Source organism: Natrix helvetica (assembly GCF_964273705.1).
Source record: "Natrix helvetica genome assembly, chromosome: Z".
Taxonomy (NCBI): Eukaryota; Metazoa; Chordata; class Lepidosauria; order Squamata; family Natricidae; genus Natrix; species Natrix helvetica.
In genome coordinates, this window is record NC_138554.1 from 31767720 (window position 1) to 31785207 (window position 17488).

Genomic DNA, 17488 nt, shown 5'->3' on the forward strand with positions numbered 1-17488 from the left:
CAAATTATTTTTACATTGTTTATATTCTATTCATTATATTTTTTTTATTTTTCCTGTCTTTTCATTTACATGTGTGAAAATATGATATAATGTGCTACTTAGAATGGAGGCAAAGTTTAGCCAATGTCCTGCACCTCTGATTACTATCAATTTACTTTACAGATGCTAAACATGGATGTTTGGCAGCTCTGGCATCCTACACACTAATCATTCTTTACTTTTAGTGAAGTGAATATCAAAGTGTAATGTGACTGGGGGAAACAGGTAGCAATAGCAGTAGCAGTTAAATTTATATACTGCTTTACAGTGCTTTGCAGTCCTCTCTAAGGCTTTTAGAGAGTCAGCATATGGCCGCTAACAAACTGAATCCTCATTTCACTCATTTCAGAAATATGGAAGGCTGAGTCAACCTTGAGCCAGTGACATCCGAACTGCCAAACTGCTGGCAGCCAGTAATCAGCAGAGGTAGCCTGCAGTAATGCATTCTATTCTCTGTGCAGCTGCAGCTCATAGTAAAATGCAGATGCAAAATGCTGAGGAGGTTTATATATGTTATATTTTTCATGTGTTTTCCTGTATGAAACGGTTCCCCTGTAATCTTGGTCCCTCTAATGCTTTAAGAAGAGGCTGGACTCCTGCATGAGCAGGGGGTTGAACAAGAAGATTTCCAAGGTCATTTCCTCACAAAGTTTGATATTTTGCTCCTTTCAGTCAGCCTCAAGCCTGGCAACTGCCTGGACAAGTCACTATATTTTTCCTGGCAACATTTATTTTTTCAGAAGGGGTTTGCCATTGCCTCATTTCAAGGTCTGACAGAAAGGAACTGGCCCAAAGGCATACAGCTGGCTAATTTCCTAAAATGGATTAGAAGCCTGATGCCTTAACTTCTACATCCAGTGGGTTTTCAGATTATTTAGCTCTGAATATTTCTTTTCTTTAGAAATGCTTTGGCAGGACCAAACATATGGCAGGGTGTGCAAGCTCTGTGTAAACTAATACTATTTTATATAACCTTTTGATAACCATGAAAAATAAAAAATCAAGAAATTAAATTAAGATGATGCATAATTCTACTAGATACTAGAACATCAAAAAAGCTTTCAGGAGTTTTACAACTTAATACAAAATGGAAAAGATAAAGCATGTTCTCTGGTTCAATACTTGGGGAAGGGAGCAAGAAAACCAAGGATGGTATCTTAATGAAATGTCCTTGAGAAATATTGAACTTCATCCAAGCTGCTAATAATATATACAAAAAGCAATATCACTATTTTCTGATATCTCTGCTACCACCCTCACAATATTTTTGTAAATGTAAACAAAATAGAAGATTCACCATGTACTTTGGGGCTCAGTATAAATGCATTTGTTGGTACCTATTGAATTTTAGGTGACATACGTAACTTACCGAGAGGAAGATGAGGGGCTTTCAGCAAAAGGGATATGAAATTTTCTCATACATTTATAGTGCTCCTTGTTTTCTTGCTTTATTTGTAGATATTTCTTGTCTACATTATAGAATTATTATAGTTATGATTTTGCCCTGCTTTGCTGAATGAACTCAACTTTTAGGAGGATGTGATTATTTCGTTCTAATCCATGTATCTCCTATTTTCATTTTGTGTGGAGAAAAGGAATGATTCCATACCACTTTAAGTATCTTTCTAATTTGTAATGCCACTTGCATCTGAGGATGTCTGTCTGTGTGAGCCTTTGTCTTGGAGAAAAAGTCAGCATTCTATCAAGGGTAAAGATAAAGATCATATTTGATTTCTGTAAATCTGTTTATGAACACTTTCCCCCATGCCTTCACCAATTGTTGAAGTGATGTAAGAGATAAGAGGTGAAATTCTTGGGATGTTTTATTACTAGAGACAGCTCCAATATCACATTAAATAAGGATCAGTGGATTTATTTTGGAAAAAGAACAATAATCTGTTGGAATCTCAAAACAAAGTCATAAATCACAATTATAAATGTTATTAACTACATTCACAACAGCATACTAATCCCAAAATCAAATCAAAAGTCAGCATTCTATTAAAGATACATTTTAAAAGGCAATTTGAAAATACAAGAAAATCCATGTTAGTCACCCAGAGCAACAGTACTACAAAATCCATATTGCAAATATTACAAATATCCATCCTACATGGCAGTCAGTTCCCTACATTATAGTAATTTGCCTACAACTTCAACTGAATTGTTTGCATATCTGAGATCTCCCACTAGCATCCAAAATTATTTAGTTTTAGATTTATTAACACATTCCATACCAAAGTGCAAGTTATAATATGTTAGTGTAATTCTCTCTTGTCGTCTCTTTCTGTCTTTGTCTGCCCCTCCATCTGTCTTTTGCTTTCTACTTTCACTAATTCTAAAATTACAGTGTCCCAAATTGTATTTAATTTGATCTCCCACTTTTACTATTTACTGGTGTAAGATTTGTTTTTATTATAAATGAAACATGGAAACAATGATTCACACAGTCGTGAAATTCCAATAATTTAACAACCTGTTCTTTGACCTAATGTCTGGCTGGGTAGGCATGGCTAGGTGGGCATTTGACTGGGTGGGCATGGCTAAATTGACGTCACTCACTTCAAGGGGCACTTCGCCTCCCCTGGCCTCTCATGACTATAGGGATGCAATAATGGTCATAAGTGTGAAAAAGGTAGGTAGATAAAGGGAGGGAGAAAGAGAGAGGGGAGAGAGAGAGAGAGAGAGAGAGAGAGAGAGAGAGAGAGAGAGAGAGAGAGAGAGAGAGAGGGAGAGAGAAATGCAGTAGGTAAGTAGGTAGGTAGGTAGGGAGAGAGAGAGAGAGAGAGAGAGAGAGAGAGAGAGAGAGAGAGAGAGAGAGAGAGAGAGAGAGAGAGAGAGAGAAATACAGTAGATTGGTAGGGAGAGAGAGAGTAGGTACGTTGGTAGGTAGAAGAATAGAGCAAGAGAAATAGAGAGAGAAATACAGTAGATAAGTAGGGAGAGAGAGTAGGGAGGGAGGGAGAGAAAGAGAGAGAGAAAAATAGAGTAGGTAAGTAGGGAAAGAGAAAGAGTAGGTAGGTAGTCAGGCAGATGTTTCCAGGTGTATTTATCCATGTGCTGGAGAAAGAAATCACTGCCAATTTGCAGCACCAAAGACTTTGTTTCTTGTGGCACAGCACTTGATCAATGTAATTCTCAACAATCAGTGAAAGAGTTTCCAAAAGAGATTTTTTTTTTTTTTGCACTTTGCAAACTTCCCAAAAAATAGCACATTTTTTGTGAAAACAAGTCCTTTAAAAAAAAAAGCCATAAATAGCCTTGGAGGAGCTTGTAAAGTGATTCTGGTGAATGGGGGGCAAAACGAGCAAAAAATGGCCTGTTTATCATGAAAACGGCCCTATTTTTTGTCAAATAAATTGCATGCATAGCCTTATGGAGACTTATAGAGTGCTGCTGGAGGATGTGGTGGGGGGGAATGGCCTGCTTTTTGCTCATTTCTGCCCTCCCCAGCTCCCTGGAGCTCTCTGAAAGCCTCCATAAGGGCATGCAAGACCATTTTGGTGAAGGCTTCGGGAGGCAAAAAAATGCTGTATTCAGTGTATAAGATGCACCCATATTTTCAGCCTCTTTTTTGAGAAAAAAGGTGCACCTTATACTCCAAAAATACATTATTTTGATGTGTAACTACTGGCATTCAACTTGGTTTCTGTAGGGTTCCGGATATTTCTTTTTGGCCTTTTCCCATTGTAATTGGCAGAATTATTATTGACTTCTAGATATATGGACATACCTAGCCAAGGTCAATATCTGGTTTCTGCTGGAATGCTGCCATTCTGAAAAGGAGGGATGCTTCTTGTGGGTATGCTACTTGGAGATGAATGCTTTGAATGCTTTCACTTTTGCTGTAACTGCATGGGAATTAGGAAGGGAGATTGTTCCATTACCATGCATTCCCTCCAGCCAGTTCCACCTGCTACCCAAGGCACCCAGAGGATGATCTGTTATCAACTTCCTACCTCAGAGTTCTCATGGTACCGTATCGGCTATTGGTAGCACCATATTGGCTATTGGTGAATATGAAGCACTGGGTGAGGTTGACCAGGGGAAATTAGTTTAACGTTTTGCACAAGAATCTCCAGACTCCACCTGACTTCTCTGCTATCACTTATGTCAGTAAAAGTATCTTTTGAACTATGAATTGTTTCAAGAGTCATGCTTTCCTAAGAAGATTGCTGAGAGAAGATAGCTGAAGATAGCTGAAGCTCTTCCCCTACATGTGGCATGAAGGATAGAGGGTGAGATTTTTAAAAACTGGAGATCAAAGAGAATCACAAATGATGAAACATTTGCCAGGGAAGTCTTGTCACTTGATTTTTCAACTCTCACAATTTACTCTGCAGCCCTCATTCTGTTAATAATCTGAGATATTATTATTCTATGTGATATGCTAACTGATCCTGGCGGAAGCTGTTGTGTTCTTAATGCTCAATTAAATTAATGAGCACACATATTGTTGAAAAAATGCTGTCAAAGTTCAAAGGTGCAATAGTTTATGTCTCATTTTCTGTCTAAACTCTACTACAAACATTGCCATTTGCCATCCATTGCATTACGAGATAGCTATGAGTTGGAAATACTGCACTGAAATAATAATTCTACTGTGGGTTACAGGTATTCTCTATGGAATGTTGCATACCACTGGCACTTTTTCCATCCTTTTTTGTTCTAATGTGGTCAACCAATTCTTCTGTTAAATTCCACAGTTGCTAAAACTCTCTTGCTACAGTATAAATTTAGTAGAGGTTGGAATAATTGTGGCCAGTGCCATTGCTGTACTTGGTTGTTTTACTATTGTAATTGCATCTTATGCAGTGATCTTCAAGGCAGTGTTAAGAATCCCTTCTGAAAAAGGAACTTCCTGTGGTTACGTCAGCGTGTCTGGAGCTGAGGAACAGGAGCTCTCCTGATCTTTAACTCCAACTTCTTTGTTTGGGCTCATATTGGAGTGCTGTTGATTCTGTAGGGAGCAACAGATTAAGGGGGAAACTCTGAAGACGCTGGGACGATAAGGCAAATCCTCCCAGCGGCAGGAGAAGCCTACTAAATGGAGGAGGAATCACCCTGCCACTTTGTCAGGACTGAACAATGGTGGCCACATAAGAAGGAAGCGAATATACAGAGCAGCTGAAATCGAAGTAGCCGTTACTACAACCCAAAGAAGAGAGAAACAACACATATCTGTCAGAAAGGTGAGCTGGAAAGAAGGAGGCTATGAGAAGGAGATTTTGTCAGACTTTTGCCGAGAAGCTGTGAGAGCAGATTTACGAACTGTGAATTGACAGCGTAAAGAACTTCAACTAAATAGCCCAGAGAGAAAGCAAAATCCCGGCATGGATAATAGGAGTGGGAATTTTTGAAAAGACTTGGAAAGTACGAAAGAAGTGTTCAACATTGGGGTTGGTTATCAATTTGCTGACTTTTTTTTCTTGTTCTTCTGGAATGATCAGAGCGTCCCACTTCCCAATCACCCACCCTTATTTCCCCTGGCAGCTGGACTGGTTATATTAACTGACAGACACTAACATTGATACTGAATAGAGGTTGACATCTAGTGGATCAAAACTGGAAACTGCGGTCTAGAAAAATCAGTAACCTTTTATTACCTATTACCCTTATAACTGTTACACTGGAGAGATATCAATCTGTATAAGAAAACTGTGTGAATATAACGTTAAGATATATGATAATTAAGGATTTAAATAATAATAATAATAAAATAATAAATATTTATTTCTTAGCCGCACCCTCTCCCGAAGGACTCGGGGCGGCGTACAATGAAACATATGAAATAAATATGGACAAAACAAACATATAACAGAGACATATACCGAGACATACACAAGGAGGAGGTCGGCTGATAAATAAAACAATTAAAATACAATATTTAAAAACCCCTAGATAATTAAATATAATTAAAATACCCAGTAAAAGCCTGTAAGGAGCGATATGGTTAGATCAAAGTTGAGCCAGGCCAGCTGCTTGGAATAGGTGGGTCTTAAGCTTAATACGAAAGGAGCGGAGGTCAGAGGTATTCCTAATATCCGGAGGGAGGTCATTCCACAGGGCTGGGCCCGCCACAGAGAAGGCTCTACTCCTAGGTGTCGCCCCCCGACACTGTCTTGTGGACGGCACCTGGAGGAGGCCCTCTCTGTGCGAATGGATTGGTCGCAGGGATGTATGGGGCAGAATACGATCCCGCAAATAACTAGGTCCTGAGCCATGGAGCACTTTAAAGATTATTATCAAAACCTTGAAACGCACCCGATAGACCACAGGAAGCCAGTGCAGCTCGCGCAGGAACGGTGTCACATGGGAGTACCTAGTACTCCCCATAATTACCCGCGCGGCTGCGTTCTGGACCAACTGTAGCCTCCGGGTGCATTTCAAGGGAATCCCCATGTAGAGAGCATTACAGTAGTCCAAGCGAGACGTCACCAGCGCATGAGTGACTGTGCGTAAGGCGGACCGGTCCAGTAGGGGGTGCAATTGACGCACCAGGCGAACCTGGTGGAACGCCCCCCTTGCCACGGCTGTCACATGGTCATCCATGGACAGCCGGGCATCCAGGAGGACGCCCAAATTGCGCGCCCGCCCACGGGGGCAAGTTGAATGCCCCCAATGGCCAATGATGGAATTAATTGGCTGAACTGGGGAGCTGGTACCCACAGCCACTCCGTCTTGGAGGGGTTGAGCTTGAGTCGGTTGTCATCCATCCAGATCCGTACGGCTTCCACACACCGGGACATCACTTCGATGGCCTCATTGGGGTGGTTCGGGGTGGAAAAGTACAGCTGAGTATCATCAGCGTACAGATGGTATCCCACCCCAAAACCACGGATGATCTCACCCAGCGGCTTCATATATGTGTTGAAAAGGAGTGGCGAGAGGACCGACCCCTGTGGCACCCCACAAGTAAGGGGGCGTAGGGTCGACCTCTCTTCTCCTGCCAACACACGCTGCGTCCGGTCAGAAAGGTAGGAGCCGAACCACCGCAAAACGGTGCCCCGGACCCCCAGCCCCTCCAGCCGGCGCAGCAGGATACCATGGTCGATGGTATCAAAAGCCGCCGAGAGGTCTAATAGGACCAGGATAGAGGAACAACCTCTGTCTCTGGCCCTCCAGAGATCATCCACCAACGCGACCAAGGCCGTCTCCGTGCTGTGACCGGGGCGGAAGCCGGACTGGCGCGGGTCTAGATAATCATTTTCCTCCAGATGTCGTGGAAACTGGTAGGCCACCACACTCTCTACAACCTTCGCCAAAAAGGGAAGGTTGGAGACAGGACGATAATTGGCCAGCTCCAAAGGGTCCAGGGAAGGCTTCTTGAGCAAGGATCTCACCACCGCCTCTTTCAAGGCGGCCGGGAGAGACCCCTCGCTCAGCGAAGCATTCACTAGGCCCAGGAGCCAGTCTCGTTTAACCTCCCAGGATGTCAGTACAAGCCAGGAGGGGCACGGGTCCAATAAACATGTGGTGGGTCGCAGTCGTCCACGCAATCTGTCCAAATCCTCGATGGCAACCAAGTCAAACTCCTCCCAGATCGATACCTCAAGACTCGCCATGGACGTCTCCATTGGATCACTGACAGGAACCCAATCCTTCCGGATTTGAGTGATTTTATCCTGCAGATATTTACCAAATTCCTCTGCCCTGCCCTGTAGGGGGGCCTCCCGCGGCCTCTGAAACAAGAGGGAGCGGGACACACAAAACAGGGCGGCAAGGCGGTTCTCCACGGATGCAATGAGAGTGGCACAATATTGGCGTTTGGCCACTCTCAATGCCACAAGGTACGTCCTTAAATGGGCTCGTGCCTGTGTTCGATCAAATTCGGAGCGAGAGGATCTCCAACGACTCTCTAGACGTCTCTTGCGGCACTTCATCACCCTTAGCTCCTCGGTAAACCAAGGGGCTAGGGTGGATCGTTGCCGCCGGAGAGGCCGCAAAGGCGCCACCCGGTTCAAGGCCCCGGTAGTTGCATTATTCCACGCAACTACCAGGTCCTCTACCCGGGGGTGGGTCAAGGTTACAGGAGGTGGCCCAAGCTCCGTCTGGAACCTATCAGGTTCCATCAGGCGCCTGGGGCGGAACCATCTGGAACTTTCCGGTTCCGCCTCCCCGCAGCGGGAGGTAGCACCAGGGAAGTCAAGACGGAGGAGTGAGTGATCTGACCATGACAGGGGAGTGATGGTTAAGTCCCCTCCTCCCAGATCACTCAGCCACTGGCCAGAGACAAAAACAAGGTCCATAGTGTGTCCTCCCTCGTGTGTCGGGCACTGAATCATTTGAGTCAGGTCCATGGCTGTCATGGAAGCCATGAACTCCCGAACCCCCTCTGATGCTTCTCCCATCGATGGCAGGTTAAAATCCCCCATCACTAAAAGTTTGGGGGTCTCAACCGCCACCGATGCGATCAGCTCGAGGAGTTCGGGCAGGGCCGCTGATGTATAGCGAGGAGCCAGGTATACTATCAGCAGGCCCAACTGTCTCCCAGGCCCCCATTTCACAACAAGGGATTCACATCCGGAAGTCTGTGGCACAGTAGACTCCCTCGGCTCTAAGTCCTCCCGAATAATTGCTGCCACCCCACCGCCCCTTCCCTGGGCCCGGGGCTGGTGAAATGCTCGGTAGCCTGGTGGGCACATTTCGATGAGGGGAAGACCTCCCTCGTGGCCCAACCAGGTCTCCGTTATTCCCGCGAGGTCCGGCTCCCCCTCTAAAATTAGATCGTGAATGAGGGGGGCCTTGTTAACAACGGACCTCACATTGCATAACAGCAGCCTCAGGCCTTGGGTCTGTAACTCTTGACCACCTAGAACACGGGGGTTGGTACAAGCGACCGGGTGTAACCAGCAACCACGGTCTCCCAACCGACTGTAGGTTCTTAAGCTGTCCTCGTATCTGCCCCTCCCTGCGACCGTTGGAATTAAAGAGCCCTGTATAGGAATGGTGTCCTCCCCCTCCTCCTCCCTTCCGCCCCTTCTGCTCGAGACCACACCTGGAGGCCCGGCTCTCACATCGCTCCTGGTCTGACCCACCCACCCCCCCTCCCTGGAACCCCCTAAAAACAATGTAAAACATTTAACTAAAAATCCCCTCAGCTTCCGTTTCTTCCACCTCTCGAGGTTCACAAACCCGTCATCAAGGCAGGCCCTTGTAAGAGCCAAGGGCCATACCTGCGAGAGACGGGCCTCCCGCAGGCGGAGCAGGTCTAACCTTGAATAAATTGATAGAATATTAAAGCCCAATTGGGTAAGGGTGCAGGTAGTAAAAGTCAATAGCCGGAGGGCTAAGGTCTTAATGGGATACTAAAGCTGGAGGCTTTAGTATCCAGATAGTACTTGGAAAGAGGGCGGGGGGGAAATGTTCAAATATTCCCAAAGTGGAGCAAGGCAGAGATGTCATAAAAATGGAACCAGTCTAAGGTGGTTGAGGATAGATATAATTACAGATGTGGGATCCTTAGTGGGTGGAGGGGGCATTCTGAGCCCAGCTGTTTTTAATCTAGGCAATCAGTCAGGCCCATCCATAGCCCTGAAACGGGCCTCCAGTGGCCTCTGAAGTTCTAGGCCATCCCTAGCTCTTATTTTAGTTCCTCTCCTCACTTCTGGTTCCCCAACACATTCATCTTGGTCCCCATCCGGCGCCTCAGTGATCATTGCAATTTGGGTAAAGCTCTCAAAAATTGTAGGAACATTCTCCAGGTTCTCCAGGTTCCCGGGAGCATGGGAGCAGCCAGGCTACAGCCTAATGTCCTAGAGGAGTCCCTGGCTGCAGCTCTTTCCACACCTCCAATGCTGCAGCCATCTCCCTTTGCTGTTCCTGACTGTCTCCTGATCTGCTCACCTCTCCGGAGCCTCCAGTGCCTCGTTGTCTTCTCTGGAGTCGTAGGGAGAACCTTGTTCTCTTTGGTGCCATTCTCTTCCTTTTTTCCCATTTTTTTGCATTTTTTTCGCAACGCAATTCAAATTTCGCGCCTTTCCGCCGCTGCGCGCGCCGCCGCCATTGCCTCCCGGCTTCCTCCTCAGCCGCTCACAGCTGCTCCACTCCTTCCACTCTCGTTCTTCTCCGACCAACCCTGGTGGGCTAAAACGAGCCCAAAACAAGCCAGGGTGGTCGGACTACCCAATTCTCGGCCCTCCAATGACATGAGGGCCGGCAGCAACCTCCTACCCAGTCGGGACGCTCCATGGCAAGCTTAGGAGCTTAGGAAGGCGACCGCCATCGCCGGAAGCTCCTCCTCCTCCAAATAGAATGGAATAATACATAGGAATGTGTAGATACTGAAACGTGATATTAAGGAAGGTTAATTATTACTAAATATTGAGATAGATAACTATTGATAAGATTAATAAGACTGATAACATTGATACTGTTGCTAAAGTAGAAGCAAAGTAGAACTTATATGCAAGTGTGGACAAGGATAATAAGGGGATAAAAATGGCAACCTCAGGAAAGCTAATTAAAAAAACCACATCTAATACGACTCGGGCAACACCCCCCTCCTCAAACCAAAGATCAATTGAGAGCGCACTAGGTCTGGAGAAAGGTGGAAAGATGGCAGAAACAACAGGGCCAGCACCAACAGTGCAAAGTATGCAATTAATGCTCTAAACGATACAAGAGACGCTTATAAAAAACCAAGGAGTGACAGCTGCAAATCATGAAGAGACAAGGAGGAATCATGAAGAAGTGAAAAATGAAATAGGACAGTGGTCGGCAAGCCGCGGCTCACGAGCCAAATGCGGCTTTTTGCACATTTTAATGCGGCTCTTCTATGTGCCGGGCGCCCGCTTCCCTCCCTCCTCTCGGGCTTTGGAGGGAAGCTTCTGCAAAAGCCCGGGCATGACAAGTCTCCCAGGCTGTAATTTTCCGAGCTGTACGCGGGCGCCTGTTTTCCACGGCGTGGAGCAGCGGCGAGATTCTGGGCGGCGAGTGATGATTCCGGGGGCCATCAGTGGGGGGGCAGGGTCCCCCCTCGCGTTCCTCATCTTCCCGGATGGCCCCTGGAATCATCGTTCGCCGTGCAGAATCTCGCTGCTGCTCTACGCCGTGGAAAACAGGCGCGTGCGCACAGCTCGGCAAATTAAAGCCTGGGAGACTTGTTGTCACTCGCCTTTGCAGAAGCTTCCCTCCGAAGCGTTCCGAGGAAGGGCTGTAAACTTCCCTCCGAAATCTTGGGAAGTTCTGAGGAGCCCCCCAAGGCAAAACGCTGCTGCCAGGTAGTTAAAAGTACGCCTCTGATTCGTCTCTGTCAGTCTCTCTGATTCCCTCTCTCACTCCCTCTCTCTGTTCCTCTCTCTGTCTGTCTGTCTCACTCACACACACACACACTGTGTCACCTTGTTGACCACAGTGTGTGTGTGTGTGAGTGAGACAGACAGACAGAGAGAGGAACAGAGAGAGGGAGTGAGGGAGGGAATCAGAGAGAGACTGGCAGACACACACACACACACAGAGACAGAGACAGAGAGTGGGAGGGAGGGAGAGAAAGATAGACAGACAGAGAGAGACACACACAGAGAGTGAGTCATTAAGTGAATGAGTGAGAGACAGACACACCCACATACACAGAGTGACAGAGAGAGAGGAAGGGAGGGGAGAGAGACAGAGGGAGAGACAGAGACAGACACACACACACAGAGTGACAGAGATGGGGGAAGGAGGAGAGAGAGAGAGAGATACACAGAGAGAGAGGGACAGATAGACACCCAAAGAAAATGACAGAGGGAGACAGAGAGGGAGGGAGGGAGAGAGAGATATTTTCAAAATGCGGCTCTCCAAATAAATTTCAATCGTGGTTTTGGCGAGATTTGGCTCAGTTGAAAAAAAAGATTGCCCACCACTGAAATAGGAGAACTAAAAGGAGATATTAAAACCATGGATGATAAAATTGAAAAGATACAGACCGCCTTAGCAATCAATGAACAGAAAATCCAGAATATTGAAACAAAAATAGAACAAACAGACCAGAAGGTGGAAAAAATGGAGCTAGAATATAGACAATTGAATAAAGAATTAGAGTTATCAATAATGCAACTTGAAAATGAAAGAGCTGCATTCTATTTAAGATTCCAAAACATACCGGAAGAGAAGGAGGAATTTCTGAAAGGGAAGATGATTGAGATCTTTGCCGAAATGCTACAGAGAAATGAACATGAGTTGAGAGGAGATATTGATGAAGCCTACTGAGTGCATACTAATTATGCCAGAAGACACAGGCTCCCAAGAGAAGTGCATGTAAGATTTGCCAAAAAATCAACCAGAGATGAGGTATACAAAAAAACTAGAGAAGGGACATTTACATACCAGGGAAAAGAGTTGATCATGCTTAACCAGATTCCACAGAGAATCCGTGAATGACGTAGACAATACCAATTTCTAACAAACCAGTTAAATAAAAACAGAATAATGTACAGATGGCTGATACCAGAAGGGGTACTGGTGACATGGCAAGGGAAAAGATATAAGATAGAGAATATAGAAGAAGCGCAGGAATTCTATGAGAAATACTGTACATGGGAAGAAGAACAAGGAAGTAAAGAGGAGCTAGAAAGGGGAAGGTGAGGCCAAGAGGAAGAAACATCAGAAGATAAAGAAAGAAACAGGAAAGAAGAACAGAGGCAAGAAAGAAAGAGAGCAGTAAAGGAAGGTACGAGAGGGAAAAGTCAGATACAAACTAGAAGTAAAAACCCCATCTAAAGATGGACCAGGAAATAACAGTTATCTCAATAAACTTGAATGGATTGAATGCACCAAAAAAACAGTGCAGATGTTTAACAAACTGAAGAAACTAAAGGAATTAGCGCAGAAAATTAAAGCAGCAAGAGAAAGCGATTTTGAACAAGCCAACAAACCCGGATGATGGCTGGCATACAGACTGAAGAATGAAAGAGAAAAACGGATGATATACCAATTGAAAGACGAGGAGGGAAGGATTCAATACAATGCAGAAGAAAAGAAGAAAATTATTCATAAATATTTCGCAAAATTATACACACAAGACAGTATGGAGGAAAATAAAATAAAGCATTACTTAAACACAGCAAAGATAACCCCAATCTCAAAAGAGTACTATGAGGCGCACCCAGAAAAACAAATGGTACTGATTTTCCTTGATGCACAAAAAGCATTTGACAATGTAGTTAGGAAATTTATAATAGTATTGGATGAGATGAAATTCGGTGAAAAATTTATAAAAATGATAGAAGGATTTTATAATAACCAGACAGCCAAAGGTCTGATGAATGGAGAATTAACAGAGAAGATTGAAATAAAAAAGGGAGTCAGACAGGGATGCCCCCTCTCTCTGCTGTTCATACTGACTTTGGAAATCTTACTAAATGAAATTCGGAAGTTTTGATAAATTATTTCAATGTTATTTATATTTATCTTTGTTCATTTGTTCCTTCTCTTAATAAAGTAATAAAGGTAGGGAATGGATAGTTGGGATATAGGCAGATCCAACTTCTCAAACTGGAGAACCGTAGAACTCAAGATGTTATTTGCAAAAAACCTGCATCCCTAATTATTGTCAATTTAGTTTCCGAATGCTAAATATGGATATTTGGTAGCTCGGGAATTTCACAGGCTTGGGAATCTTATTGGGGAAAATGACATTGTGGTTTTGATAATGACCCCCCCATGGGGAATTCTACTGATACTACAACTATGTAGTAACATAGAATTTTATCCTGAATTTGAGTAGATGTCATCTATTTGAGATAGGTCAGCCAAGAAACTCCTCAGGTTTAACTGCAATTATGCTTTAAGAATATTAATATTCACACTGTTTTTAAGTATGGCTTGTGAAATAAGAACAAGGTAAAATACCAGCAAAGAGGTATTTTATTCTGAGGTTGCCCAGAGCCAATAAGAACTCAGGAACTAAACCTTCCTGAGGTCATCAAGAGTTCCAGGAAACCAAATCCATCAATCCAAAGAAAAAAGACTTGCAGTGACATCAAAGGCTATCTTTTCACCCTTTCATGTATAAATGGGAGATTTTAATGTATATAGAATTTCATCGAATAACAGAGTAAGAAGAGACCTAGGGTGTCGCTGCAAGGTTCGTGACATACTTGAGTCCGGATTCGCCTGTCTGGGCCTTCAGGGTTCTCCCTTGGGTGGGAGAACGAGCCCCGGTCCTCACCGGGAATTTGGAGGGTCCACACGTGGACGAAGGCCGCAAATTAAGACACCACACAAAGAGTTAGTTCGAGGTAGGCAAGCACAGTGCTTGGAGGATGTATGGCTACATTCCTCCTGACATGTTCTGCACAGACCTTTTTATTAAGCAGTTTCTTTAGGGCGGGGGAGTGGACACATACAAAGAAGTACATTCAGCAATTTTCCACAAGAAAATAATTAATAGGTATGTAGCAGTTAAGGGGTTTTCAAAAACATCCCTAATAATGCATCGTATACACAGTTAGATATTTGCAGTTAACCAACAACCTATACAAACGCTATGCTAAGCTAGATAAACTGTTAGTTAAATATTGTGGTCAGCAAACATCCTATACACAGTTAGATATTTGCAGTTAACCAACAACCTATGCAAGCACTATATATGTTAAAGGTCACATTCTCATGGCCTACTTTCGTTTCAGCTTCAACAAGGCCTGAACCAAACTACTGTCATGCATTCACATCTCCTCTGTTTTGTTTTAAAAGGAGGTCAATATCCCTCCAAGGCTATGCGTTCCTCTAACAGCCCACCCTCCGGCATGCAGTGAGAAGAACCATTCACCTTATCCGGGAATTGAAGCTCACTTTCTGTATCGGAGTCTGAATCCGAAAATGTTAACAACGGTTGTTTGCAGGTGTCATACGAGGAGGGTAACAAGTGTTGCAGTAGGTTTAAATCTTTGCGAGTAGCATCAACTTCTTTATCTATGTCACCCAGGCGAGTACGCAAAAACCTGAGCAGTTTTCCCATAACACAAGGACCAATGATACAAGCAATCAAAATCAAAATCAAAGGACCTATAAGGGCTGAAAGCAAAGTTGTAAGCCATGGAGAAAAGTTAAACATTCCTTGATACCATGTGTGAGACTTGGAGCGTTCTGACTCTCTCTCTTTCAATCGGGTATTTAATTCTGCCATAGAATCAAGCACAATGCCTGAACTATCAGTATAAAAACAGCATTCTTCTTTTAAAGCTACACATAAGCCGCCCTGTTTCAAAAATAACAAATCCAATCCTCTTCTATTCTGTAAAACAACTTCAGATAGTGAAGTAAGAGAATTCTGGAGAGCAACCATAGATTGAAAAGGTACGGCAGAACCTATGGCCTCATAAAATGGTGGTTGGGAAAAAAAAAGAAAGGCACATCCAACACTCCGGATCAGCATTAGGAAAGGCATAACTGTTATTAAGAGCAAAATAGGAGGAAGAAATAAGAGACAATAAGGCTTATTACTTAAAAATATGCAGTTAACTACTTTAACACATGTTACATTTTTAGGAACTGCTACTATCAATATATACAAAGCAATTGCATCAGAGGGAGGATCATAAGCAATTAATCCTCAATGAAAGATAGTCTTATAATTCGAACCAATGAAGTGTTGAATTACTGCAGGCAAAATTCAAACAGGATCCAAGCATATAAAAAGCAAATGTTTCATGTACAGTTCAAGTCAGTGTGTGTAATGTTAGTTGCACCCATAGATTTTTATTGCAGTCACTGTTCAAATGAGTTTTTTGGTGAGATGACAAAACAAGTAAACATAAACAAATGATGACTAATGATGACTAAAAACTTGGCAAAAATGGCAGCACATAAGTTGTCGTGTCGTTGTTTCAGCACTGCTTTGGTGGTTTTTGGTTTTTCATATCACTGGACAGCTGTTTTGGCAAGATCGTATTGGCCACTGTGCTGTCTGTAAAGTCATCTTGGTCATCTCTGGAACTGGATTTGGGAACTGGTACGACAATATTCTTGTCTAGACAAACATCACGTACTAGAATCCATAAAAATCTGTAAAAACAAGCACAGCATATCCTCGTCCCCCTTGCGGGGGAGGCAAACAAACTTTTTAAATCTATTATGTTACCTATGCCAAATTAGCCAAATTGGGGTACACCAAATTACTAGGTACCCAAAATCCCTCCTTTTTTATATGTTTGAAAAAACAGTCCCTGAAGGACCAATTAACACGTTCCACAATGGCTTAACCTGTGGAATTATAAGGAAAAACCCAAAAATTAAAACTGGTGCAATTAGTACAAAATTACAAAAAGGCCAATGAAAAATAGGCCAGGCCATTGTCAGTTTTTTTAAAAAAAGTTTGCCCAAGGCAATAAAGGCTGAAAAATAAAATAAAAAAATGTGGCCAAAAATTAAAAATAGATAATACAATAATAATACAATAGTAGAGTTGGAAAAAACCTTGGAGGTCTTCTAGTCCAACCCCCTAACTAAATAAATGAATTTATTTCTAAGGAGCCAGAAAAAAGAAAACATAGGTGACATCCATTTGCCATAGTGATTAGAGGCCAAATCATAAAAATGAACTTCTTTGTCCCCAGAGGGGGATGCCCCAAAACACTGGGAACAAAATAAAACAATTTGCTTGGCCTGGTTGAGTGGCATATGGCAAAATTGTGCCAGTCCCCAGGCATTTTGATGAGAAAAAAATAATCAAAAATAAATCTAAAGAAAAAAAAAAACATAGGTTCTAAAAAATTAAAAATAAATTGACACACATAATAAAAGTCAGAAATATAGTTAAAAAGCTTATTAAAAAAAGATGTGAAAAAATAAAATAGCAAAAAACAATTTTTAGTGTTACAAGAACAACAATATTGCAAGGTAGGAAACTTTCATAAGAGTCCTTATAAACAATTTCATCTTCCATCCAAAAAACAAAACAAAAAACAGTCTTATGAAAGCAAAGAATTGAGAACAATAGGCAAGCAGAAAAGTCATACAGACCACATAGTCAATTAAAAGACACTGAAAAAAAATTATTTTGAAAATAAAATAAAAAAATCAAATTTTGGAATAGAAAAAATAATGTTAATAAAATCAGTCCAATTTCTACAAAAAACCCAAGGTTATTAATTTAACTACCTAAAAAAATGGCAAGACATTTTAAAACGGAGTCTGTTGTCTTTAAAAAAAAAACATCAAAAGAATTAGCTGACAAGTTACGCAAACCACAAATGGAATGCTCAAAATCTCATTAATCTTTTGAACTGTGGCAAGGGCACAAAAAAAAGAAAAAATAAATCAAATAAAAAACTTTAGATAGCGGCAGACAAAAACGGACAAATCCAAACAAAGATTCCCCAATAGCTGCCATAAATTAATTAGCAAAATAACTCCTTTCAAACAAAAAAGGTTGGAACAAAAAAGACTATAACATTTTATGCAGTCATGCTTTATTAAAACTATCTACAATTCATACAATACAATACAATACAATAACAGAGTTGGA

At 42.8% G+C, this 17488-nt stretch overlaps 1 protein-coding gene across 1 annotated transcript in view; it reads right to left on the reverse strand.

The window, feature by feature from the left end:
• Positions 1 to 13134: 13134 nt before the first annotated feature.
• LOC309402056 (uncharacterized protein) overlaps positions 13135 to 17488 on the reverse strand; it is a 130151-nt gene continuing 125797 nt past the window's right edge. The window contains exon 2 of the mRNA XM_081971564.1: positions 13135 to 13153. The gene's annotated coding sequence lies outside the window, so the exon portion shown is untranslated. The remainder of the gene's footprint in view (positions 13154 to 17488) is intronic.